This window comes from Parasteatoda tepidariorum, chromosome 1, assembly GCF_982258835.1.
Source record: "Parasteatoda tepidariorum strain Cologne lab strain chromosome 1, Ptep-v5.0, whole genome shotgun sequence".
NCBI lineage: Eukaryota > Metazoa > Arthropoda > Arachnida > Araneae > Theridiidae > Parasteatoda > Parasteatoda tepidariorum.
The window spans coordinates 120111525-120138652 of record NC_141755.1 but is presented as its reverse complement, the minus strand read 5'-3'; the positions used below and the strand labels follow the sequence as shown (position 1 = coordinate 120138652).

Genomic DNA, 27128 nt, shown 5'->3' with positions numbered 1-27128 from the left:
AATTCATTTCTTTTGCAAGGAAAACATTTTATTTCTCATTTTACACACCTGGTGGCAGTAACAGGAAAATTTTAAGGTAATTGTAGAGTAAGTGTAATTAGTTTATTTTAAACTAGTTGCAGCACTAATCTAATATAAATACAAAAGCCAAGAAAATAGGCACTTTTATGATCGTTTTCATGAAAATTAACCGATCCTTAAGGAGTTAAACATAGATTATGCAGGGCACATCTTCTGGACTAAGGGGTTGAGCTGTGTAAAAAATATTTTTCTTTACAAAAGCAATTTAAATGAGAGAATTACCTAAAAATATTTTCTTAGTTCATTTATTAATAATTTATTCAAACATGTTATTAGATAGCTAGATATTTATTTAGCTAACTGAATTGTATTAAATAAAAATAATTGGATTTGAGGGTTTTAATTACCCCTGTAACTAGGTCAGTGACTTCTAGTAAGTCTCAATAGACTGAAAGGATGCTGCTGAGTGCATATAAATTGCTGGCCCTCAATTATTGATTACCCTCTGCTTGAAAATGTCGGGCAATCCCTCATCCTGCGCTTCTTAGACGACGAATGCTGTGTTGAATACTACTGGCCAGCATAAGTACAGTTGAAAGTGACTTAGACCCGTCGCTTTAGCTGCTGGCAACCAGCAGTTTTGTGGTGCTGGACCTATGTATTTGTTTTTCCTGGGATGGAACTTTATTATCATATAATACTAACAGCATGATGGTTATAAAATTATCTTCTTTTCTTAAATTCCAATTGCTCTTACTAAGATTGCTTAAAAATTATTTCTTTTTAAAAAATACATTTTATATAGAGGAATATTTGCTGAAATGAGGCACATTTCATGATGACATTTAATTTACCATCACTGTACTATCCTGAGTTATCTCAGAAAATGAAATAAGTTAAATATTAGTCTTCGTATGATAGTTTTTAAAACAAGGGACAAAACAAAGTGATACTTTCCAAACAACAGTGAAGTGATACGCTATTTTTTTTACTCTTTTTTTTTCCTACATAAATTTGTTGTTGTTAATTTACGTCGCACTAGAGCTGCACAATGGGCTATTGGCGACTTCTTATGACAATGGGCTATTGGCGACGGTCTGGGAAACATCCCGGAGGATGATCCGAAGACATGCCATTACAATTTTGATCCTCTGCAAAGGGGGTGGCGCCTCCGCTTCGGTAGCCCGACGACCTGCACGCGAAGTCGAGCACTTTACGGCAGCACAGTTTAACGAGGACCAATACCGCACACCCTCGGTCCCTACGCAGACCCTACGTAAATTTAGTAACCGTCGTATATACAAGCGCACAAAGCACGTGTGCAGTATCGCAATCCAACAGCAAATGTCATAAACAAACCTTTGTAATCTTCCAATGACAGCAGATTTTTATTCCAATCTAGTAAAAACGGGAAAAAAAACTGACAAATTCTGCTATGCCCGGGTATTGTCGGGATAATAAATAAATATTTGCAATATATAGACCCAACCGAGTTAACTCGGTACAAAATTATAGTAGCTTGATTGGGAGGTATTGTCGCATCCCCCATGTAGACCCGATCTCCCACTATCATTTAATATTTATTTATTTACATCATTTATCATATCTTGATTACCATTTTTACGAATTTTACAAAATTTTTAAATTTTAAAGATTTTATCAATAAAAATCACATAAAATTGTGATAAAATTACCATTCTGCGCAGTAATGACATTTCTAGTAAAATAAAAATAAAAGTTTTGCTTATAAGGACCTGAAGTTCTATGAGCTTTGGATCATGGAAATAGTAGAAAAGTCAGTCAAATAGAATGAAAGATATTTGACTAATTTTATTTTTTGTGTAGGAAAAAAAAAAGTTTATTTCACTCTAAAACACCGAAATTACTTTCCAGCTACCCCAATAGTAAAATAATAGCTTTAAAGGGGTTCCCAGAATTTTCACTGAGTATCTTTTTTTTAAAATTTGGGCCGCTGGAGCCCAGGTATCATAAAAAAGATGAGTCAAAATTTAAAAACTTTATATGTTATTAAATATGCTTCATATAAGAAAACGATAAAAAACGTGCTTCAAATACATATGCGTACATAGTAAACTACAGGGCCACATTGTGTACCCCCTATGAGGTCTATAATGATTTCCTCTGGTAGGGTACACTATTACCCGGTAATATAATACGTGGTCCAATTTGAATATTATAGGGTAATATAAGAGGGAGATATAGGACCATATTTTTATACAGAATAGTGACTTCGAATTTCTTCATTTAAACGCTATTCAACACACTATTATATTTATACATACATAGGAAATTAAAGAGCCACTGTGTGAACCCCCTATGACAGGGATGGCGAACCAATGGCACGCGTGACATTTATGACACGCGATACAATATTTTGGGCACGCCACCCATCACAAGGTTTACTATGAAGCATATTAACATATAAATTAAAATTTAAAAAAAATTATTGACAAAAAAATTAACAATTAATGCCAAAAAAAACTAACAATAAATAACTAGCAAAACAATTTAACAGTCCTGTTTAAACTAACATACGATCTAATATAAGTTATTTGTCATCTGATTTGCAACAACAGAAGTCACACTGATGTTACTTTAAGTTGAATTATGCGTATAACTGAGACATTGCAAAATGCCTTTTTTTCCATAGTATATAAAGAGTTTTGAGTTGATAGTATTCAGTATTATTACTTTCCCAATAATCACGAAGTCAAAATTATTTGATGGCACGTCTATGATCACATTAAACAATTTTTTGGAAAAAATGGCACGTTAGTGCAAAAAGGTTCGCCACCCCTGCCCTATGAGGTCTATAATTATTTCCTCTGGTAGGGTACAATACTACCCGGCAATTAAATACGTGGTCAAATTAAAATATTATGGACCAATATTAAGGTCTGATATTGGGCCTTGCGGTAATATTGAAAAATAATTTCGAATTTCCTCGTTTTAAAGCTCTTTAGAACACACTATTTAAGATATACGTAAATAGTAAACTACAGGGCCACATTGTGTACCCCCTAAGAGGTTTATAATTATTTCATCTGGCAGGGTACACTATTACCCGGTAATATAACACGAGGTCCAATTAATATATTATTTGTCAATATTAAGGTCTGATATCGGGCCATGCGTTAATATTGAAAAATGACTTCGAATCCAATCCAAAATTTATCAGTTTATTAGCTATTATTCGCTATTTCATAAAGGAAAAATAGTTATTTCTATATACAGAACACTTGATTCACGTTAAATTGTCAAAAAGTATATTAAGCTAAATATTCGCGCGGCTGGTATGTGAATCGTGGTGCAGTTGGTAGCGCTGTGGGCAAGGATGATTTGTAGTCCCGGAAGTCCTGGGTTCGATACCCTGCAAGGGTCGCCTTTAAATTTTTTTTATTTAATTTATATTATGTTTTTTTATCTACTTTTCGACAATTTAGCGTGAATGAAGTGTTCTGTATATAGAAATAACTATTTTTCCTTCATGAAATATCGAATAAATAAACTGATAAATTTTGATTATTTTTTATTTATTTAATTATTTTATTTAATGTTATTTTTTTAACTTCTTTCTCAATATTTTTAAGAGAATAAAGTGTTTTATATATGAAAAGAATTATTTTTCTTTGTTAAAGAGCGAATAATGGATGAAAAAAAGACAAAAGTCGTATCAGGAGGCACGCAAACATTACACCCCGTTACTCGCTATAATATTAACCTATAAATTTCAAACTCGGCCTGAAATTTGAGTCTAATGTAACAAACAATTGTATTGAAGGAATTGTTTATAGACTAATTAGTGGGCCCACAATGTTCCAAAATATTATTTGTTGATTAACCGTGAGAAGGTGCTTAAAGCTAAATATACGCGAAGCAGGTATGTGAATCGTGGTGCAGTTGGTAGCGCTGTGGGCAAGGATGATTTGTAGTCCCGGAAGACCTGGGTTCGATACCCTGCAAGGGTCGACTTTAAATTTTATTATTTATTTTATAATATGATTTTTAATATACTTTTCGACAATTTGGCGTAAATAAAGTGTTCTGTATATAGAAATAACTATTTTTCCTTCATGAAATATCGAATAATAGCTAATTGATAAAATTTGATTATTTTTTTTTATTTGTTTATTTTATTTAATGATATTTTTTTAACTTCTTTCTCAACATTTTAAAGAGAATAAAGTGTTTTATATTTGAAAAGAATTATTTTTCTTTGTTAAAGAGCGAATAATGGCAGAAAAAAAGACAAAAGTCGTATCAGGAGGCACGCACTCATCTCACCCCGTTACTCCCTTTAATATTAACCTATAAATTTCAAACTCGGCCTGAAATTAGAGTCTAATGTAACAAACAATTGTACGAAAGGAATTTTTTATAGACTAATTAGTGGTCCCACAATGTTCCAAAATATGTTTTGTTGACTAACATGGAATAGGTGCTTTTAGCTAAATATACGTGTAGCTGGTATGTGAATCGTGGTGCAGTTGGTAGCGCTGTGCGCAAGGGTGATTTGTGGTCCCGGAAGTCCAGGGTTCGATACCCTGCAAGGGTCGCCTTTAAATTTTTTTTATTTATTTTACATTATGTTTTTTAATCTACTTTTCGACAATTTAGCGTGAATGAAGTGTTCTGTATATAGAAATAACTATTTTTCCTTCATGAAATATCGAATAATAGCTAATATACAGATAAATTTTGATTATTTTTTATTTATTTAATTATTTTATTTAATGTTATTTTTTTAACTTCTTTCTCAATATTTTTAAGAGAATAAAGTGTTTTATATATGAAAAGAATTATTTTTCTTTGTTAAAGAGCGAATAATGGCTGAAAAAAGGACAAAAGTCGTATCAGGAGGCACGCATACGTCACACCCCGTTACTCCCTATAATATTAAATTATAAATTTCAAACTCGGCCTGAAATTAGAGTCTAATGTAACAAACAAGTGAACCGAAGGAATTTTTTATAGACTAATTAGTGGACCCACAATGTTCCAAGATAAGTTTTGTTGATTATCCGGGAGGAGATGCTTTAAGCTAAATATACGTGGAGCTGGTATGTGAATCGTGGTGCAGTTGGTAGCGCTGTGCGCAAGGGTGATTTGTGGTCCCGGAAGTCCTGGGTTCGATACCCTGCAAGGGTCGACTTCAAATTTTTTTTATTTATTTTATATTATGTTTTTTAATCTACTTTTCGACAATTTAGCGTGAATGAAGTGTTCTGTATTTAGAAATAACTATTTTTCCTTCATGAAATATCGAATAATAGCTAATAAACTGATAAATTTTGATTATTTTTTATTTATTTAATTATTTTATTTAATGTTATTTTTTTAACTTCCTTCTCAATATTTTTAAGAGAATAAAGTGTTTTATATATGAAAAGAATTATTTTTCTTTGTTAAAGAGCGAATAATGGCTGAAAAAAAGACAAAAGTCGCATCAGGAGGCACGCAAACATCACACCCCGTTACTCGCTATAATATTAACCTATAAATTTCAAACTCGGCCTGAAATTTGAGTCTAATGTAACAAACAATTGTATTGAAGGAATTGCTTATAGACTAATTAGTGGGCCCATAATGTTCCAAAATATTATTTGTTGATTAACCGTGAGGAGGTGCTTAAAGCTAAATATAAGCGGAGCAGGTATGTGAATCGTGGTGCAGTTGGTAGCGCTGTGAGCAAGTATGATTTGTAGTCCCGGAAGTCCTGGGTTCGATACCCTGCAAGGGTCGCCTTTAAATTTTTTTTATTTAATTTATATTATGTTTTTTAATCTACTTTTCGACAATTTAGCGTGAATGAAGTGTTCTGTATATCGAAATAACTATTTTTCCTTCATGAAATATCGAATAATAGCTAATAAGAAGATAAATTTAGATTATTTTTTATTTATTTATTTATTTTATTTAATGTTATTTTTTTAACTTCTTTCTCAATATTTTTAAGTGAATAAAGTGTTTTAAATATGAAAATAATTATTTTTCTTTGTTAAAGAGAGAATAATGGCTGAAAAAAGGACAAAAGTCGTATCAGGAGGCACGCACACGTCACACCCCGTTACTCCCTTTAATATTAACCTATAAATTTCAAACTCGGCCTGAAATTAGAGTCTAATGTAACAAACAATTGAACCGAAGGAATTTTTTATAGACTAATTAGTGGAGCCACAATGTTCCAAAATAAGTTTTGTTGATTATCCGGGAGGAGGTGCTTTAAGCTAAATATACGTGTAGCAGGTATGTGAATCGTGGTGCAGTTGGTAGCGCTGTGCGCAAGGATGATTTGTAGTCACGGAAGTCCTGGGTTCGATACCCTGCAAGGGTCGACTTCAAATTTTTTTTATTTATTTTATATTATGTTTTTTAATATACTTTTCGACAATTTAGTGTGAATGAAGTGTACTGTATTTAGAAATAACTATTTTTCCAGTATGAAATTGCGAATAATAGCTAATAAACAGATAAATTTTGATTATTTTTAATTTAGTTATTTATTTTATTTAATGTTATTTTTTTAATTTCCTTCTCAATATTTTTAAGAGAATAAAGAGTTTTGTATATGAAGAGATGTACTTTTCTTTGTTAAAGAGCGAATAATGGCTGAAAAAAAACTAAAGTCGCATCAGGAGGCACGCACACATCACACCCCGTTACTCGCTATAATATTAACCTATAAATTTCAAACTCGGCCTGAAATTTGAGTCTAATGTAACAAACAATTGTATTGAAGGAACTGTATATAGACTAATTAGTGGGCCCACAATGTTCCAAAATATTATTTGTTGATTAACCGTGAAAAGGTGCTTAAAGCTAAATATACGCGAAGCAGGTATGTGAATCGTGGTGCAGTTGGTAGCGCTGTGGGCAAGGATGATTTGTAGTCCCGGAAGACCTGGGTTCGATACCCTGCAAGGGTCGACTTTAAATTTTATTATTTATTTTATAATATGATTTTTAATATACTTTTCGACAATTTGGCGTAAATAAAGTGTTCTGTATATAGAAATAACTATTTTTCCTTCATGAAATATCGAATAATAGCTAATTGATAAAATTTGATTATTTTTTTTTATTTGTTTATTTTATTTAATGATATTTTTTTAACTTCTTTCTCAACATTTTAAAGAGAATAAAGTGTTTTATATTTGAAAAGAATTATTTTTCTTTGTTAAAGAGCGAATAATGGCAGAAAAAAAGACAAAAGTCGTATCAGGAGGCACGCACTCATCTCACCCCGTTACTCCCTTTAATATTAACCTATAAATTTCAAACTCGGCCTGAAATTAGAGTCTAATGTAACAAACAATTGTACGAAAGGAATTTTTTATAGACTAATTAGTGGTCCCACAATGTTCCAAAATATGTTTTGTTGACTAACATGGAATAGGTGCTTTTAGCTAAATATACGCGGAGCAGGTATGTGAAACGTGGTGCAGTTGGTAGCGCTGTGGGCAAGGATGATTTGTAGTCCCGGAAGTCCTGGGTTCGATACCCTGCTAGGGTCGACTTTAAATTTTATTTATTTTATATTATGTTTTTTAATATACTTTTCGACAATTTAGCGTGAATGAAGGTTCTGTATATAGAAATAACTATTTTTCGTTTAAGAAATAGCGAATAATAACTAATATACAGATAAATTTTGATTATTTTTTATTTATTTTAATTATGTTATTTTTTTAACTTCTTTCTCAATTTTTTTAAGTGAATAAAGTGTTTTAAAAATGAAAAGAATTATTTTTCTTTGTTAAAGAGCGAATAATGGCTGAAAAAAGGACAAAAGTCGTATCAGGAGGCACGCATACGTCACACCCCGTTACTCCCTATAATATTAAATTATAAATTTCAAACTCGGCCTGAAATTAGAGTCTGATGTAACAAACAATTGTACGAAAGGAATTTTTTATAGACTAATTAGTGGTCCCACAATGTTCCAAAATATGTTTTGTTGACTAACATGGAATAGGTGCTTTTAGCTAAATATACGTGTAGCTGGTATGTGAATCGTGGTGCAGTTGGTAGCGCTGTGCACAAGGGTGATTTGTGGTCCCGGAAGTCCTGGGTTCGATACCCTGCAAGGGTCGACTTCAAATTTTTTTTATTTATTTTATATTATGTTTTTTAATCTACTTTTCGACAATTTAGCGTGAATGAAGTGTTCTGTATTTAGAAATAACTATTTTTCCTTCATGAAATATCGAATAATAGCTAATAAACTGATAAATTTTGATTATTTTTTATTTATTTAATTATTTTATTTAATGTTATTTTTTTAACTTCCTTCTCAATATTTTTAAGAGAATAAAGTGTTTTATATATGAAAAGAATTATTTTTCTTTGTTAAAGAGCGAATAATGGCTGAAAAAAAGACAAAAGTCGCATCAGGAGGCACGCAAACATCACACCCCGTTACTCGCTATAATATTAACCTATAAATTTCAAACTCGGCCTGAAATTTGAGTGTAATGTAACAAACAATTGTATTGAAGGAACTGTATATAGACTAATTAGTGGGCCCACAATGTTCCAAAATATTATTTGTTGATTAACCGTGAGGAGGTGCTTAAAGCTAAATATACGCGGAGCAGGTATGTGAATCGTGGTGCAGTAGGTAGCGCTGTGAGCAAGGATGATTTGTAGTCAGGGAAGGCCTGGGTTCGATACCCTGCAAGGGTCGGCTTTAAAATTTTTTTATTTAATTTATATTATGTTTTTTAATCTACTTTTCGACAATTTAGCGTGAATGAAGTGTTCTGTATATCGAAATAACTATTTTTCCTTCATGAAATATCGAATAATAGCTAATAAGCAGATAAATTTTGATTATTTTTTATTTATTTATTTATTTTATTTAATGTTATTTTTTTAACTTCTTTCTCAATATTTTTAAGTGAATAAAGTGTTTTAAATATGAAAATAATTATTTTTCTTTGTTAAAGAGAGAATAATGGCTGAAAAAAGGACAAAAGTCGTATCAGGAGGCACGCACACGTCACACCCCGTTACTCCCTTTAATATTAACCTATAAATTTCAAACTCGGCCTGAAATTAGAGTCTAATGTAACAAACAATTGAACCGAAGGAATTTTTTATAGACTAATTAGTGGACCCACAATGTTCCAAAATAAGTTTTGTTGATTATCCGGGAGGAGGTGCTTTAAGCTAAATATACGTGTAGCAGGTATGTGAATCGTGGTGCAGTTGGTAGCGCTGTGCGCAAGGATGATTTGTTGTCACGGAAGTCCTGGGTTCGATACCCTGCAAGGGTCGACTTCAAATTTTTTTTATTTATTTTATATTATGTTTTTTAATATACTTTTCGACAATTTAGTGTGAATTAAGTGTTCTGTATTTAGAAATAACTATTTTTCCAGTATGAAATTGCGAATAATAGCTAATAAACAGATAAATTTTGATTATTTTTTATTTAGTTATTTATTTTATTTAATGTTATTTTTTTAATTTCCTTCTCAATATTTTTAGAATGAAGAGTTTTATATATGAAGAGAATTATTTTTCTTTGTTAAAGAGCGAATAATGGCTGAAAAAAAACAAAAGTCGCATCAGGAGGCACGCACACATCACACCCCGTTACTCGCTATAATATTAACCTATAAATTTCAAACTCGGCCTGAAATTTGAGTCTAATGTAACAAACAATTGTATTGAAGGAATTGTTTATAGACTAATTAGTGGGCCCACAATGTTCCAAAATATTATTTGTTGATTAACCGTGAGGAGATGCTTAAAGCTAAATATACGCGGAGCAGGTATGTGAATCGTGGTGCAGTTGGTAGCGCTGTGAGCAAGGATGATTTGTAGTCCCGGAAGTCCTGGGTTCGATACCCTGCAAGGGTCGCCTTAAAATTTTTTTTATTTATTTTACATTATGTTTTTTAATCTACTTTTCGACAATTTAGCGTGAATGAAGTGTTCTGTATATAGAAATAACTATTTTTCCTTCATGAAATATCGAATAATAGCTAATAAACTGATAAATTTTGATTATTTTTTATTTATTTTATTTAATGTTATTTTTTTAACTTCTTTCTCAATATTTTTAAGAGAATAAAGTGTTTTATATATGAAAAGAATTATTTTTCTTTGTTAAAGAGCGAATAATGGCTGAAAAAAGGACAAAAGTCGTATCAGGAGGCACGCACACGTCACACCCCGTTACTCCCTTTAATATTAACCTATAAATTTCAAACTCGGCCTGAAATTAGAGTCTAATGTAACAAACAAGTGAACCGAAGGAATTTTTTATAGACTAATTAGTGGACCCACAATGTTCCAAAATAAGTTTTGTTGATTATCCGGGAGGAGATGCTTTAAGCTAAATATACGTGGAGCTGGTATGTGAATCGTGGTGCAGTTGGTAGCGCTGTGCGCAAGGGTGATTTGTGGTCCCGGAAGTCCTGGCTTCGATACCCTGCAAGGGTCGCCTTTAAATTTTTTTTATTTATTTTACATTATGTTTTTTAATCTACTTTTCGACAATTTAGCGTGAATGAAGTGTTCTGTATATAGAAATAACTATTTTTCCTTCATGAAATATCGAATAATAGCTAATAAACTGATAAATTTTGATTATTTTTTATTTATTTAATTATTTTATTTAATGTTATTTTTTTAACTTCTTTCTCAATATTTTTAAGAGAATAAAGTGTTTTATGTATGAAAAGAATTATTTTTCTTTGTTAAAGAGCGAATAATGGCTGAAAAAAGGACAAAAGTCGTATCAGGAGGCACGCATACGTCACACCCCGTTACTCCCTATAATATTAAATTATAAATTTCAAACTCGGCCTGAAATTAGAGTCTAATGTAACAAACAAGTGAACCGAAGGAATTTTTTATAGACTAATTAGTGGACCCACAATGTTCCAAAATAAGTTTTGTTGATTATCCGGGAGGAGATGCTTTAAGCTAAATATACGTGGAGCTGGTATGTGAATCGTGGTGCAGTTGGTAGCGCTGTGCGCAAGGGTGATTTGTGGTCCCGGAAGTCCTGGGTTCGATACCCTGCAAGGGTCGACTTCAAATTTTTTTTATTAATTTTATATTATGTTTTTTAATCTACTTTTCGACAATTTAGCGTGAATGAAGTGTTCTGTATTTAGAAATAACTATTTTTCCTTCATGAAATATCGAATAATAGCTAATAAACTGATAAATTTTGATTATTTTTTATTTATTTAATTATTTTATTTAATGTTATTTTTTTAACTTCCTTCTCAATATTTTTAAGAGAATAAAGTGTTTTATATATGAAAAGAATTATTTTTCTTTGTTAAAGAGCGAATAATGGTTGAAAAAAAGACAAAAGTCGCATCAGGAGGCACGCAAACATCACACCCCGTTACTCGCTATAATATTAACCTATAAATTTCAAACTCGGCCTGAAATTTGAGTCTAATGTAACAAACAATTGTATTGAAGGAATTGTTTATAGACTAATTAGTGGGCCCACAATGTTCCAAAATATTATTTGTTGATTAACCGTGAGGAGGTGCTTAAAGCTAAATATACGCGGAGCAGGTATGTGAATCGTGGTGCAGTTGGTAGCGCTGTGAGCAAGGATGATTTGTAGTCCCGGAAGTCCTGGGTTCGATACCCTGCAAGGGTCGCCTTTAAATTTTTTTTATTTAATTTATATTATGTTTTTTAATCTACTTTTCGACAATTTAGCGTGAATGAAGTGTTCTGTATATCGAAATAACTATTTTTCCTTCATGAAATATCGAATAATAGCTAATAAGCCGATAAATTTTGATTATTTTTTATTTATTTATTTATTTTATTTAATGTTATTTTTTTAACTTCTTTCTCAATATTTTTAAGTGAATAAAGTGTTTTAAATATGAAAATAATTATTTTTCTTTGTTAAAGAATCTAAATTTGAATTTGAATTTTCTTTATTAAAACTCTTAATAAATATAAAGTAATGACTATAAAATATGTAAAATTGTAATTGCTGCAATTTTTGTAGTCTTTATCAAATTTTCTTATTTATTTCCTTCTCAGTGACGATACATATTATATAAAAAACTATTTTAAGTTTGAAATTTTTTTTTGTTTATAAAAATAAATAATTATGATAAAGTTTGCATAAAACACTGAAAAGTTAAAAATTTTATACCTTATTATTTTGAACTTTTTTTAAAAAAATTTTCATGCAACAAATTTGTCCTAAAAAATTTTAAGCAGAGGAGCTTTTTTTAGAGGAAAGAAGAGGAATTAGGTGATTGAATGTGCCTAAAAGTTTAGCTTTTAGGCTCATTCAATGACCTAATTATTCTTTAGTTTAATGAGAGCAATCACAAATTTATCTTTAAAATGATAAAAATAGAAAGTTAGAGCAAGGTTTATGTGTCATGTAAACTAAAAAAGTAAATTAATGTTATTAGTTTTACCCAGGCTATTTTCTCTTTGCTTAATCAGATGAAAGTATACTGCAAAATAAAAATACCTTTTTTGGTACAATATAGATTTTAAAAATAATTGATTATTCTAAAATTCTCAATAATTCCCATTAAACTTTGTTCAGCAGTTTAAGCTTCTAAAAATGTTTTGAAGAACCTAATTTTATTATTGATTTTCTGAAAAATGTATTTTCTCCTACAGAATTTAAAAGAATAAGTTTTATTTGGATAACGAAATAGCAGGGTCTAATACTAATTCTTATTATCGGCATTGCAACAGATTTGTGTCTTAAAATATTTGTACAAATATTTTAAAAGCAAAATACGCAAATACAAAATTGAAAAAGTCATTATAATGATCTATTATATAGCTATTATAAAATTATAAAGTTTCTAAAAAACCTCAAAATTTAGATTTTTTGTCTTCTATATTTTTATATATTTCTTTTTATTCTTCTCAACAAAATCCTTCTTAAATTAAATCAATTTCTTATTTAATAACAAATCCTTTTAGTTAGTTTACTTTGACTTATATAGTGACTTATTCATTTGAATTTTGTTTATTAATATGAATTTGAAACAAATGAGATTTTTTAAAAAAAAGAATCACTTCTGACTCGTGTCTATATAAATAGGAAATATATTGTATTACAGAGTTCTCCCTACGAATAAAATAGGGTTGGGCGCTTCCTCTCTGAAAAAAGCTTTTTGAGTCTTGAAAGGAACTCACATTAAAAATTAAAACTGGTAATATTATGTTATAAGTGAATTTTATCCATGACAATTTTTAAATTACCTCATACTATCATAAATTGTCTCATACTATCTTATAAGTATATTTCAAAGGTAATTCTCTCTCATTATCAAAATCTGAGAAGAGATTGTTGTTAATGAAAATAATTAAAGGTATGCTAACAAACAAACTCTGTGCATATTTTTTTTTCAATTAAAAGTAAACTAACAAAAAATGATTAATTGATAAACAGCTTGAGAGCGTTTTTTAATAATTTTAACTAAAAATTATAAGAAAATAAACTTTAAAATGTGCATTTTTTGAAAAAAAATATTTAGAAATTAGTTTTAAAATTACTTAAAAAAAATTATTAATATGCTCCTCCCCGACCTCCCCCTAAAAAGATACTTCTATTATAGAATGTTAACCAGTTGAGAATAGTCCAAACAAAGTAAATGTTTGTAAAAGTAATCTGAATTTAACCTATAAACACATAATTTTACCAATGTGTAATTGTTATTTAAGCAATGAATTAATTTTTTTCAAAATGGAATCTGAATAAAAAGGCAATATTTTTAAAAGAGAGTGTCTTATTTTTATAAAAAGCGCAAAGAGCATTTATTGGGGTCAAAGGGCAAGCTGAAAGGGTTGCCCTTCACAAAAGGGTTAAGGAGAACACTGGTATTAAAATATACTGTTAATGAATTTCTTATAACAAAATAACTAAATGTTGCATTTTTAGAATGTTTTTCAATCCCCTTGAAAAATTATAATTATTGGAGATAAGATTTTGTTTTTTTCCGATCAATAATATAAAAAATGTTGTTTAGTGTGTCTTAAGGAGAATTCTCAAGCTCTTCCAACACTTATCAGGGGTCTGTCTAGGTTTTTCTGAGAGGTACCTATTTTGTGAAAATTTAGACATAATTTGTGAAAAATTAAAAATTATATTAAAAAATCAACATAAAAATATGGTAAAAATATGAATTTATCGTGTCTTAAGGGATACAATAATAAAATTTTAAGAAAAGTATTTTGTGAAACTTCCGTTTTTCCTAAAATTGAATTTGTGAAGGTACCGCTAAACGGTAGTAAATTCGGCCTGGACAGACCCCTGCTTATGTATCTTTGAATTATTAGGTATGCTCTATCATTAATATTGTTAAAAGTATCATTGTTGTATTAATTTTAAAAGAAAAGTTTTAAATTACCTTTTTTCAAACTTGTGAAGTTTCTAATAGTGTTCTAACAGCTGAACCTTGATTATTTCCATTCTATTTATCCTTTTACTGTTATTTCCAAAGAGTGAATGTAAGCAATTGATAACTGTTTTTCCAAGTTTATAGCTTCTTGGTAAAGCTCAACATTATTTAATAATTTCGACCAATTTTTTAAAAATCCATTTTGATGTTCATTTGATCCTTTTACTGTTACATTATTTGGGCAAATTATTAATGGTTGTCCCTACCATTATCGCATTATCATTACTTTAAATTAGAAGTCATTCAAATATTATATAAGCATAGTTTTGGCAATTTCAAACACCTCCCTTATCAGCAAAATTAAACAAATTTCAAACCTTATTCCATGTGTCAGGATATTGCATCACCTTCTGGTTTTTACTTTCTTTTCAGTACTAATTTAATTTAAGGATAAAATTCTAATAAAAGATATTAACTTTATGTTAAACAACTATTGTATACAACTAATAAAAGCTAATATAAAAACACTCCCTTTTCTTTCGTCGTTTTTTTTTTACTTTAAAAATAGTTCAAGGTCAGTTAAATGGGAGTCTGTTTTAAATTTGGAAAAAGACCCTTATCCTTATCTACCCCTCTCCTGTGATTGGATATCAAAATAAAAGTAGGATGTGGGAAAATCAACAGGGAAAAGGAAATCTTCAACGAAACCATGTCTAATATTAGTCTTATTTTAACCATGCATGGCATGCACTATTTTTAATGTGTGCAACTTTTTATTTATTTGCTTACGTGTGAAAAGGGAAGTTTTATTCTGATTCAAAAATCTGGTAATTTCTGATGTATTTAATTAATTTTTTTATTTATTATTTTTTTTTATAACGGCAGGCACTGAACTTTCGTTCTTCGCCATAGAAGATGCCGGAAATGTTGCTCATTTATCATTACCCAGTGGGCACCTGTGAACCAAAGTCACGGAGGCGAGCAACGTTACCCACGCCACACTGCCACAAACCCGTTTATAGGGTGGGCCACATTCACTCATTCACACATCAGAAGACAACACAGAGAGAGAAACATCCATGCCCAGAGCGGGATTCGAACCCGCGGCCAATGGCTTCGTAGTCAGACACGCTAACCACTCGGCCACCTGGCCGGCGTATTTAATTTATATACTCATAATTATGAAATGGTAAAAAAATTTGCAATGTAGTTTTCAAAAAGCTCCAATGAGTAAATTCTTAAAGGTGAAAGAGGAATACATAATTTTCCCCTTTGACTTTTTCTTGTTGGATTATCTTCACTTTGATATTTGGAAAGCCAGAATTTTTTGCAGACAATTTTTGTTTCTGTACACGGCTTTAGTTACCAATCGATATGCAGTATTTTTTTCAAAGTTTAAATATAATCATTGCATTAACTTCATTTAACTTTTTTATCATTTTATGAATTTGGATTTAATATAAAGATTGAATATTAAGCGATTCTTCCTTTTCTTTGGGAATTAAGGTAGGAAATAAGTGGAATAAAAAATTAAAAAATTTTTTTAAATTTTATAGAATTTTTATTAATGTTTTTGTCATGATTAGCATTTTCTCGGTTTCTGTAAATATATAAAATATTGACAATGAAACTGCAAAATACATCTAATTGAAATGATTCATTCAGTTAAGTTGGGAGTTATTGCTTTGAGTTTAATTCACTTATAATTGAGACTGTTCATTCATAAATCTTTTATCTTCATAATTTCTTATATTCATAATTGATTGCTCAATTTGTATATAGTTTGTAAATTACTCCAATTTTCTTAAGTAATTTTATTTGACGAAAAATTGCATCATATTATAACTTCCGAATTCTTATTTTTTATGTATATATATTTTGCTTTAATTGTAAGTACTATTTTATATTTGATTGATAATTCATATTCTCTAATTCTTAAGATAGGATAAAAGTATAAAGCAAATAATTCAAAAATAATTTTACAACTATGGCACACAAAAATGCCTAATGTAAAAAGTTATATAGATTCAGGGGTCACATTCCCCCTAAAATTCATAAAATTCCTAAAACTATGTGCAAACCCTAAAATTCCTAAAAATCTGATAAAATTTTGTTGGTGTTCCTAAAAAATTAGAGTTATAGGCTGAATATAAATAAAAAAGCAATAATCTAAAATATAAGAATTTAACTACATTAATTAAAACTGTTTTAATTTTGCCACATGGGAATTCTGATCCTGAGAGAGGTTTTTCGATAAATAAAGCAATGCTTAATGTGAGTCACCATGAGAATACTATTATGTCTCTTAGACTAATCAAAGATACCATTCGAAATTATTAAGGAGTGTTGAAGATCACTACAACACTATTGAGGGCAGTAAAAGAATCTCACAAATCATATCAAGAATATATTAGAAAAATGATCATGATTAATTTGTTTTTCTCTAACTTCTAATATAAATTGCTGATTTGAAATCTAATAATATCACACAATAGTTTTTTTTAATAAAGTAAGGTAAAGGGTAATAATAAAGTTTTGATTAAGAAGGTAAAAATTAAATAAAAATCCAAGTTGGTGTCAATTTATTTTTTCTTTTGATTTATTCTCACTTTTGCCTGTTCCTGAATTATGCACTTAATTTCTGATAGGTAATATGTAAAGTTGAAATTTCATTTTTACACTTCAGAGATTTCGTTCTTGACTTAATAAATTTCAGAGCTTTATTTTATGACTTGCAATTATTTATGATATGTGTGGATGAATTGTAATAATCTTCTGTTATGTAATAAGCTACTGTGTGATCTGTTTTTTTTTATCCTAACAAAATCATATATTACCCCTAAAATTTACCTAAAATTTTTTGAAAAAAGTTCCTAAAATTACCCTAAAATTTTAAAAAACTTTGCTGCTACCCCTGTAGATTGTGCATGTTTTACAAGGAGATGCCCCAAGGGTAAAATATTACCCTTTAAAGTTTCAGTTCATTTACCTTTAAATTCAGAAAAACTTTGAAACTCACCTGCAGTTGTGGTGCAGCATTTAGACTTTCCATTTTCTGTTGAGAGGTTCGGATTTCGATGGAATATTTATTATCTTTAACTTTCTTTTCTAAAAATGAACTATTTAACATGTTTTATGCAATTTATAAATTATTTTAAAAACAAAAAATATCAGTACCTGTTTAATTTTATCTTATTAAAATATATGGATTAATTAAAAAATGTGTAATTCAAGTTAAAATTTTGTTGTTATTTTTTAAAATTACAAATTTAAGCTAAGAAATTTTGTAATTTAAAATTCGCATTGAAATGTTATAATTAGTTAAAAATTAATTCAAATACTTTGATTAAAAAATAAGAAAAATAAAACATTTATAAATTTTTGTCTTAAAAATTTAATTTTTTAAACAAATTAATTTTGATTAAAAAAATTATAATTTATAACTTGAATAAAACTTATTAAATAGTTATTAACCTTTTTAGATAAAGAAATTTGAATTGAACTCCTGACCTCACAGGTAGAAGGTGAACAGCCTAACTGTTACACCACGAAAGAAAAAAAATTTCAACTAAACCAATATTAGCTTAGTTTTAAAATAAACTAAAATACGCATTTGAAAATAATGAAGTTATATTTCTTGAAACTAATAAGAAATCAATTATAAATGATTAAATAAAAATAAATAAAAAAACTTATTTTAAGAAAAAGTTTTCAGCGATTTTTCAAAATTGCCTCATGCAATACCCACCATCTCCCTCCCCACAAACTGTGATGACATTTTCGACCAATAACTTGTCTTGGCTATTCTTAAATATTATCACACGTTTAATTTGTGCCCTATCTTAACCACATGCTCCTTAATTTAAGCTTAATTTTGTTTTAATAGGAATTTTCTATATGTGTTCCACCCTTGTTAGATACAAACTTGTGTGCATGCTATCGCTTGTGAGAACTGAACAACAATATTTGGGCATAAGCTTACTTTTCTGGGTTACACCAAAAATCGCAAATGAAATTGCAAGCATTCTCTAAAATGTTGAATCCTCTTTGAATAGAATTAAATTAATTTTGTTCAGTATATTATGAACTGATAACATATCTATAAGACTGCTTTAAAACTCTACTACGCTTTTTAGTTTGTCTCAGAAAGATATTTTTGAGCAATTATATAGTTTTTTTTTGCAAATTCAAGAATGGTATTTATTATAAGGATATTTTTTGTGCTGTCTAATTTAAACATTTTTAGATTTTGTCCGTTTTATTTTCTAAGTATTCCTTTTGTGTATGTGGATAAACAATTCAATACTGCTGTTTGCATTACTTTGTTGTTTTTGAAATTTTTTATTTTATACTTCAAGTAAACTTATTTAATTCTTGTACATTTCCATTATTTCACAATGATTTGTTTATAATAAATATTTCTATCAGGTGGAATATTTTTCTAACTTGTATCTAAAATTTAACTAGAGTTAACTTAGAAGTTGCAATTGCTAATGTGTCTTTTGAAGACTTTTATTTATCTTTCAGGTTTTGAAGTGGTTATTAACTTGTTATTTCTTAATTTAAAAGTTCATGTATTTCTCTTAATATGGTCACATACATTTTTCTTAATATGGTCATATATTTTTCTTAATATGGTTATTAAAAAAATCATATAGTATTTTGATGAATATAGAACCATAGTTTTTGATATATATAATTTTCACAAGATTCTTAAAATAAGATACTTAATGCATTGACCTCTAATAATGTTTTAAGATTTGCTATTCCTTTTTCTCTTCAATAAGAATTTCTCTTCACTTTTTATATTGACACTTTAATATATATATATATATATATATATATATATATATATATATATATATATATATATATATATATATATATTTTTTTTTTTAACAACAAGTTGTAAAGTTTCACATTTATCAAAAGCTTCTTATTTTCTATGTTTGCAGTAAATTTTAGTTGAATTTTAAATAACTGGTAGATTCTTAAACTGATATTCAAAGAAACATTTGAAATATATTTTAAAATTTCTCTTAAATACTTTTTAGAGAGGGGTTTAAACACTGCTAACAGAGAGCTTGATGACATTTTTTAATTCTGTTACATTTGTTTGAATATTATAAATAGTATAAATATCAAAAATACATGTTACAAATTGAAAATTGTATGCAAGTTTCAATTAGAGTGCACAATTGTATACAGTTACATTAAATCATCTTTAATGCAAAGTACAATGCAGAAAACATTGCAAAAACAAATGTTACAAATAGTGTGGAATATTTTAATCAGCCTATGAGAAAGGGCTTAAATACTTAAGAAAAATTTAGCCTAAATTTTTTTTTACTGCTCTTTTTATTTTTTTAAATTCAGTTATATTTGTTTTCAAAATTTTTTTATACCTATTTGTAATGTTTTTCTGTATAATTTTTCTGTAATGTGCTTTTTACCAAATATAATGCTCCATCATAGTTTTGATGCTTGTGTATTATTTTCATGGTTTTAATTTGTTTTGATTTTTTGTATCTCTTTTATACTTATCAATCTTTATATCATAATATTAATTACTTGTAGGACTCATCTTCACAGTCCTGCTTCACCTATAATTAAATTGTTTTGTTGGAAAAAGATGATCAACTTGAGATTAATTATGAAACAGTCTGGGAGAGGATGAAGAATACCTCTACAGTAAGTTTTAAATAATATAAAACTTGTAAATTTCTTTATTACATATACAGATAACCAAAGTGTTGTCCAGACTTGGGTGACCTCCTTATCACAATATTCCCAAACTCCTTAGAAGTCCTTAAAAACTGCTTAATTATTATTTTGGGAAATAAGGGCTATTAAAAGTACTTAATTTTGGTACAAGGTTTTTAAAAATATTTAATTTTTCAGCATCACTATAGTTGATGGGAACAATTTTTTCAGTTCAATTTTTTAAAACAAAAAGTTGATCTTTTATCACCTAGAATTAGATTATGGTAGAGCATTTAAGAGAGACAAGAAAGGGTGTGTCTGAGGGGGGTAAGCATATTTCATTCATATACTGGTTCTTTCATTAATATATTCTGCATTTTGTCTAAAATCTGTCCCAAACCTTTTGTTATAAATGTCGATTAGAATAAAATTCTAACTTAGATTTTAATAATCATTTTATTGAGTTAACATTGCAACTTAAAATGTTTCTTCTTCTTTTAAAATTTCTAATTAACTTTTGGTAGTAAAATTAGTTCATGTTTTTCCTCAGATTGTTTAGTAATCCTATGTAAAGTTAATTCCTAATAACAGTTTTGGCTGAAAATAATTTTATGTAATCCTCATTATAAAAGTTGATGTACCATAAACATAATATGATAAGGTGATATTGCAGGATAAGAAAATGCCACTAATAATGAAGAATACTGTTTTGTTTTAAACTGTTAATTTGCAATAAAAATAAAATATCAAATCATAGTAATAGTAGAGAGTAATATTAAGAATGATAGAGGATAATAAAAAATATTGCAAGTAAATGTCTATAAATGATTAAAAATTAAATAATTTACCAGTATTTATTAATTAAGTAACCTTATCAATTTTCTGCCTAAGGAATGTGTTGATACCCTTAAAAAATGGTTTTAGAACCTTTTATTAATAAGTTTCACTGAAAAACATTGATTTGAAAATTATAAGTCTTCTGAACATAATTGTGTTTTTATTCTATAAAAATTTCATAAAAATATTTATTTCAGTAAATTTAAAAAAAAAAAGTTCAAACCAAATGAAAAAAAGTGAAGGATTTAAGGTGCTTAAATACCAGCATTGTCTGTTTTTACTTGAAAAAGGACTTAATTTGACATGACATGTTAAGAAAACTACTATCATGCATGACTCTAATTATACTTTTTAGTATTAATTCTTTTAATATTCATTTGAAACATTTTATTAATGGAAAAGAAAGAATTTTTTCGGCATAACTGAATATTTAGCGAGATTGGCCCACTACTACCGATTTTTTAGCTTTGTTTTGAAACTACGGTTTTAGGCCAAAATGTTCTGATTTTTCGACATTCTAGTGCCTTTTCACTCCTTATACCAATTTTCTTTCAACTCAGGGCAGGTCTAAAAACGAGAAGCAGGGCATGTGATTTTTCCGCAAGTATCACGGAATTGTTGAAAAATAGGAGCCAGCTTACTAAGTATAATATATTGAAGACATCTATTACTACTCAAAAATTCACTTCATGGAAAAGGTACAACTATATTTATTGAATATAAATCTTTAAATATAAAGTAAGAAAAACTACATTCAAATAAACTAAACATAACTCTTTAACATCACATAGCTCTTTCTAAACATAACATAAGAGAAGAAACATCCTCTAACCAAAGCAAAGATATAACTAACTAAAACAGAAACACCCACTTCCTTCTAGCTGAGATAACAGGAAGTGACCCAACTTCCCCTAGGAAGTGACCCAACTTACCACAGGAAGTGACACAGCCAAGAGGAAAATACTGTTTACATTTCTATTTGTTTACCTTTTCCCCAACATTCGGCCCCCTTTTCCTTTTGCTGTGCTAAAAAGTTACACTTATTTGTAACCTTGAGTTAAGTCCTTAAGTATATTTTATTACAGAAGGATCACATTCGTTCTTTAACCGCAGGCTTTGTTAACAAGTCTGCTGTATTGTTCAAAGTTCTAACATATCTTAATTCAAAGAATTTGTTATTCACATATTGTCTCACAAAATGGTAACGAACATCAATGTGTTTGCTACGAGAGTTCTCAACCTCAGATTTAGAAAAATCAATAGCAGCCCTGTTATCACAAAACAATTCACAGCTTGGTACGTTCAATTTGAGTTTCTTATCAGTTAGCACATTTTTTAACCACACTAACTCCTTGGCTGACTCCGATAAAGAGATATACTCAGCCTCCATGGTAGAAATTGAAACACTTTTCTGTTTAAAGGTTTTCCACAAGATAGGGATATCACCTACATATACAATAGTTCCTCCTATTGACACTCTGTCATCTCTGTTTGATGCATGGTCTGCATCCGTGTAGCACTTTATTGACAAATCTAAGATTTTCGACAAATCAAGCATATTTTCTTTTGTATATTGCAGATACCCTAATAATTTCAGTAAAGCTTGCCAATGTTTGATACCAGGATTTTCTTGATACTGCGATAAAATATTAACAGCATAAGATATTTCAGGTCTTGTCCTACTTGCTATAAAGGACACACATCCAAGAACACTTCGGTATGGAATGTTTTCCATTTCTGCTTTCTCCATTTCTGTTTGTGGGCAATCCTGCATTGACAAATTTAATCCTTTAGCTATTGGCAATGAAACTATGGGTATGTTGTACCACTTGCTAAAATGCTTCACTGTATTCTCTATATATTCTTTCTGGTGGATTACTAAATGACCATTAATTTTCTCAAATTCTATACCTAAAAGTTTCCTTGTTTCTCCCAAAACCTTTAGTTCAAAATTTTGATTCAACTCTTTTAAAACTAGATCTATGTGCTTTTGACTTTTTCCCATTATCACAATATCATCTACATATAACAATAGCAACACATTATCTCCTGTGAATATTCCATTGCACCAATCTAATTTTTCAAGCTTTAATTCATATAACACACTAGTTACTTCAGTGTACCACTCACGTCCTGATTGATGTAATCCATATATTGCCTTTTTTAATCTACACACTTTTGATGGATCCACTACAAAACCTTCAGGTTGTGCCATATAAATTTCTTCTGTTAAGTCTGCATATAAATATGCACTTTTTACATCGACTTGACAGTGAACCCAGTTCATCAAACCTACAAAAATAGCAAAACATAGTCTTATGAGAGAAAAATTAACCACAGGACTATACACTTCGTAATAGTCAATACCCTGTTGTTGCTTAAATCCTTGTGCAACAAGTCTGGCTTTATGTCTCACAATTTTATTCGATTTATCGGTTTTTAGGTTGTACACCCATCTACTACCTATCACTTTAGTATCTTTCGGTTTCTCTACCAATGACCACACTTCTCTTTTCTTCATCATTTCAATTACCTCTTCCATTGCATTCTTCCATTTTTCACAATTTCTTGACTCAACTGCTTCTTTGTAGCTTTTTGGAATATTATACTCAATTAAATTTGCTTCATCTTCTTGTACTATGCTGACTTCATTTCTGGTTACTTTACCAGAATATTCATTCCTACCACTAAAATCAAATATATCTTTTTCAAATTTAATTCCATGACTATCGCAATATTTCTCAATGTCATTTGATGACCTAAATCGGTTTTTAGACCCTTCTATGAAATAATAAATATCATTTCTAGATCCATCTGATCGTTTAGTTGCTTTTCTTAACCAGTTTAAATCTGATACCTTCTTGATGCTTTCATGACTACAACTTGAGTCAAATTCTGGCCTATGAATAATATCTTCATCACTTGATTCTTCTTTTTCATTCCATTTTGTTCTTCTTGGTGGTTTTCTACTTGGGTCCAGGATGACTTCCACTGAAAATTCATTTTCATTGAATTTAACATTTTTTGTTTCTATCACTTTACGATCTTCAGGTAAGTAGATACGGTAACCCTTGGTTGAAAAAGCATAACCTAACATTATACCTTCTTTGGCACGCATTTGGAATTTATTTCTCTTTTGTTTCGGTACACCAACATAAGCCTTACATCCAAACACTTTAAAATACATTACTGGTGGTTTCTTTCCATACAACATCTCATACGGTGTTTTCTTTCCTTTTCTTGAAATTCTGTTCCACGTATGAACAAAACAACATACTGCTTCATCCCACCATTCTTCATTCATGTTACTATCCCTCAACATAGATTTAATGGCATCCAGAGCAGTTCTATTAAATCTTTCACATACACCATTTTCTTCTGGCGTATAGTAATTAGTTCGCTCAGCACAAATTCCATGCTCTTCTAAGTATTGTTCAAATTGGTTGTTGCAGAACTCACCGCCATTGTCACTCCTGATACACTTTAATTTTCTTTCAGTCAAGCGTTCCATCTTTGCATGATAATTCTTAAATTTCCTAAATGCTTCACTTTTATTCCTCATAAGGTATAAAACTACTGCACGACTGTAATCATCTATAATTGCCAAAAAATACCTATTTCCTTCTTTTGAAGTTTTCGGCATAGGACCACAGACATCCATATATACTACTTCAAGTGGTTGAGAAGTACGACTTGGAATTGATTTAAATGAGATTCTATTGGACTTGGCAAGGAGGCAAGTGTCACAATTTTCATCTGGTTTTTCTATATTAGGTAATCCCCTTACACTCTGGTTCTTGCTAGTTTCCTTAAGGTAGTCAAAATTAATATGACAATATCTCCTATGCCACAATGTAGCTATATCTGTTCCTGATTTACAAGTGCCAACATTAAATCCACTATTTTCAGCTTTTGGAGTTCCAGTTTTATATTTGTATGGCTTCAGGTAGTACAATCCGTCTTTTCTAGTGGCATAAAATAACTTCAACCAATCATTTGAATAAATCCATAATTTTCCCTTCGTTCCAACAAAATTAGCTCCTGCAGCTTCTAATCGTGAAATAGATATTAGGTTTCTTCGAATACTTGGGTTGTATAAAACATTTGTTAAAGTTATATTACTCATTTCTCCTCCTACTTTAACTGAAAATTCAACAGTTCCTTTTCCTAGTACCTTACTAGAAGTATCCCCAACAGCCAAAGCCATGCTTACATTATTTGTTTCTTCATAACTTGACATTAAAATTTTATTTTTACAGAAATGTGTAGTTGCAGCGGAATCCAAAACCCATATTTTATCATCATTTTCAATCATGGTTTCACCAACTTCCACAGAGTGTGTTGAATAAGTCTCAACTAAAGCAGCTGACTGATCATTGAAATTCCTTTTCTGTTTACCCCACTTTGACTTTACATTTCTGGCATATCTATCTCTACAATTTGCAACTAAATGTCCATACTTGTGGCAGTGATGACATGGACCAATGACTTTTCTATTAGTTTCTACAAATTTACTTTGAGATTTTTTTCTGTCTCCATATCTTTCTTCATCTTTACTTATAGAAGAAATGTTAAACGCACTAACCTCTGGATGAATATCAGCTTTCACTTGTGTAAGTCTGCTTTCTTCTCTTATCAGTTCTTCGGCAATTTTATCAATCGTAAAATCTTCATCCTTCCAACGATAAATTAACTGAACTATACCGGAGAACTCAGGTGGTAGATGCCTTATTGCTTGGAAGCCTTGAAACAACTGATTTAATTCATGACCTGCTTCACTAAGCTTCTTCACTGCTGTTTTAAGTCTAGCAATAAAAAGGCCTATACTTTCATTAGCTTGATACTTAATGCTAAAAAACTCATCAAGTAACTGAATGAGTCTGGCTCTTGTTTTTGGCTCAAAATGCTGAACCAATTTCTCCCAAGCCTTTTTACCATCTAAACAATCTTGAATAAGCGGTCTGAATTCTGGCTGAACTGCATAATACAATGTAGAAAATGATCTATCTCTTCTCAATTCAAATTCCTGTTTTTCTCTTCTTGTAGCTGAATCTTCCAACTCTTCTTCTTTTCCATCAATAAATTTCCAGCAGCCTTTATCTAATAACAAAATTTTAATGTCTGTTTTCCACCTGTCCCAATTATCATAACTTAATAAGTTAAAGCCTTCTGGTAGCAAAGCCATTCTCTATAAAAGTTCTTCAGAATATATTTCTAAATATCAATACAAATTGTTCACGGCCCCCTTCTAAAATGTCCTGGCCCATAACCAATGTTGAAAAATAGGAGCCAGCTTACTAAGTATAATATATTGAAGACTTCTATTACTACTCAAAAATTCACTTCATGGAAAAGGTATAACTATATTTATTGAATATAAATCTTTAAATATAAAGTAAGAAAAACTACATTCAAATAAACTAAACATAACTCTTTAACATCACATAGCTCTTTCTAAACATAACATAAGAGAAGAAACATCCTCTAACCAAAGCAAAGATATAACTAACTAAAACAGAAACACCCACTTCCTTCTAGCTGAGATAACAGGAAGTGACCCAACTTCCCCTAGGAAGTGACCCAACTTACCACAGGAAGTGACACAGCCAAGAGGAAAATACTGTTTACATTTCTATTTGTTTACCTTTTCCCCAACAGGAATTCTGTTAGACCATTGGTTAGCGCGCTTCGCGAATCAAAGTTTTATAATCCGACGAGATTTTGAAACTATTGCTAAATCACATTGACGAGACGTTTATGATTCTTCTGCCAATTTGATTCCTTTGATTTGGCTGATTTTCGCCATTCTGAATATTAGGAGCTCCATCGGAATCTGCTAATATCACGATTTTCATTCACACGATTTTAATATCAATCTTCAATTTTGATATTTAGCTAATTTAAAAGTTATGCGATGTGATTCATATTCTCGTGATTTAAAAGTTATGCATCATGATTCCTATTTACGCGATTTAAAAATTCAGTATTGTAATTTGTATTTTCGCTTTTTTAAAATCCAATTTCGCAATTCATATTCACTCAATTTTTAAAATCAAGTATTATGATTCATGTAAGAAGTAAGTTTTTTCTTGAATTACTTACTATAAACATGTGATATTCTTTATTAGTAAGTAATTTAATTAAAACTGTTTGCTCAAAAAATTATTTTCAGCATGA

The 27128-nt window shown here is 29.7% G+C and overlaps 1 long non-coding RNA gene across 6 annotated transcripts in view; it reads left to right on the top strand.

Annotated features, from left to right (window-relative positions):
- Window positions 1-11985: 11985 nt before the first annotated feature.
- The window catches only part of LOC147816807 (uncharacterized), a 32912-nt gene continuing 17769 nt past the window's right edge, over window positions 11986-27128 (top strand). The window contains exons 1-2 of one of the 6 annotated variants that reach the window (XR_015431627.1): window positions 11986-15600; window positions 19989-20102. This is a non-coding gene — a long non-coding RNA (uncharacterized LOC147816807). Of the gene's footprint in view, window positions 15601-19324; window positions 20107-21511; window positions 21650-26189; window positions 26307-27128 lie in introns of those variants that run through there. The other 5 variants (XR_015431607.1, XR_015431666.1, XR_015431863.1 and 2 more) reach the window with 5 other exon arrangements.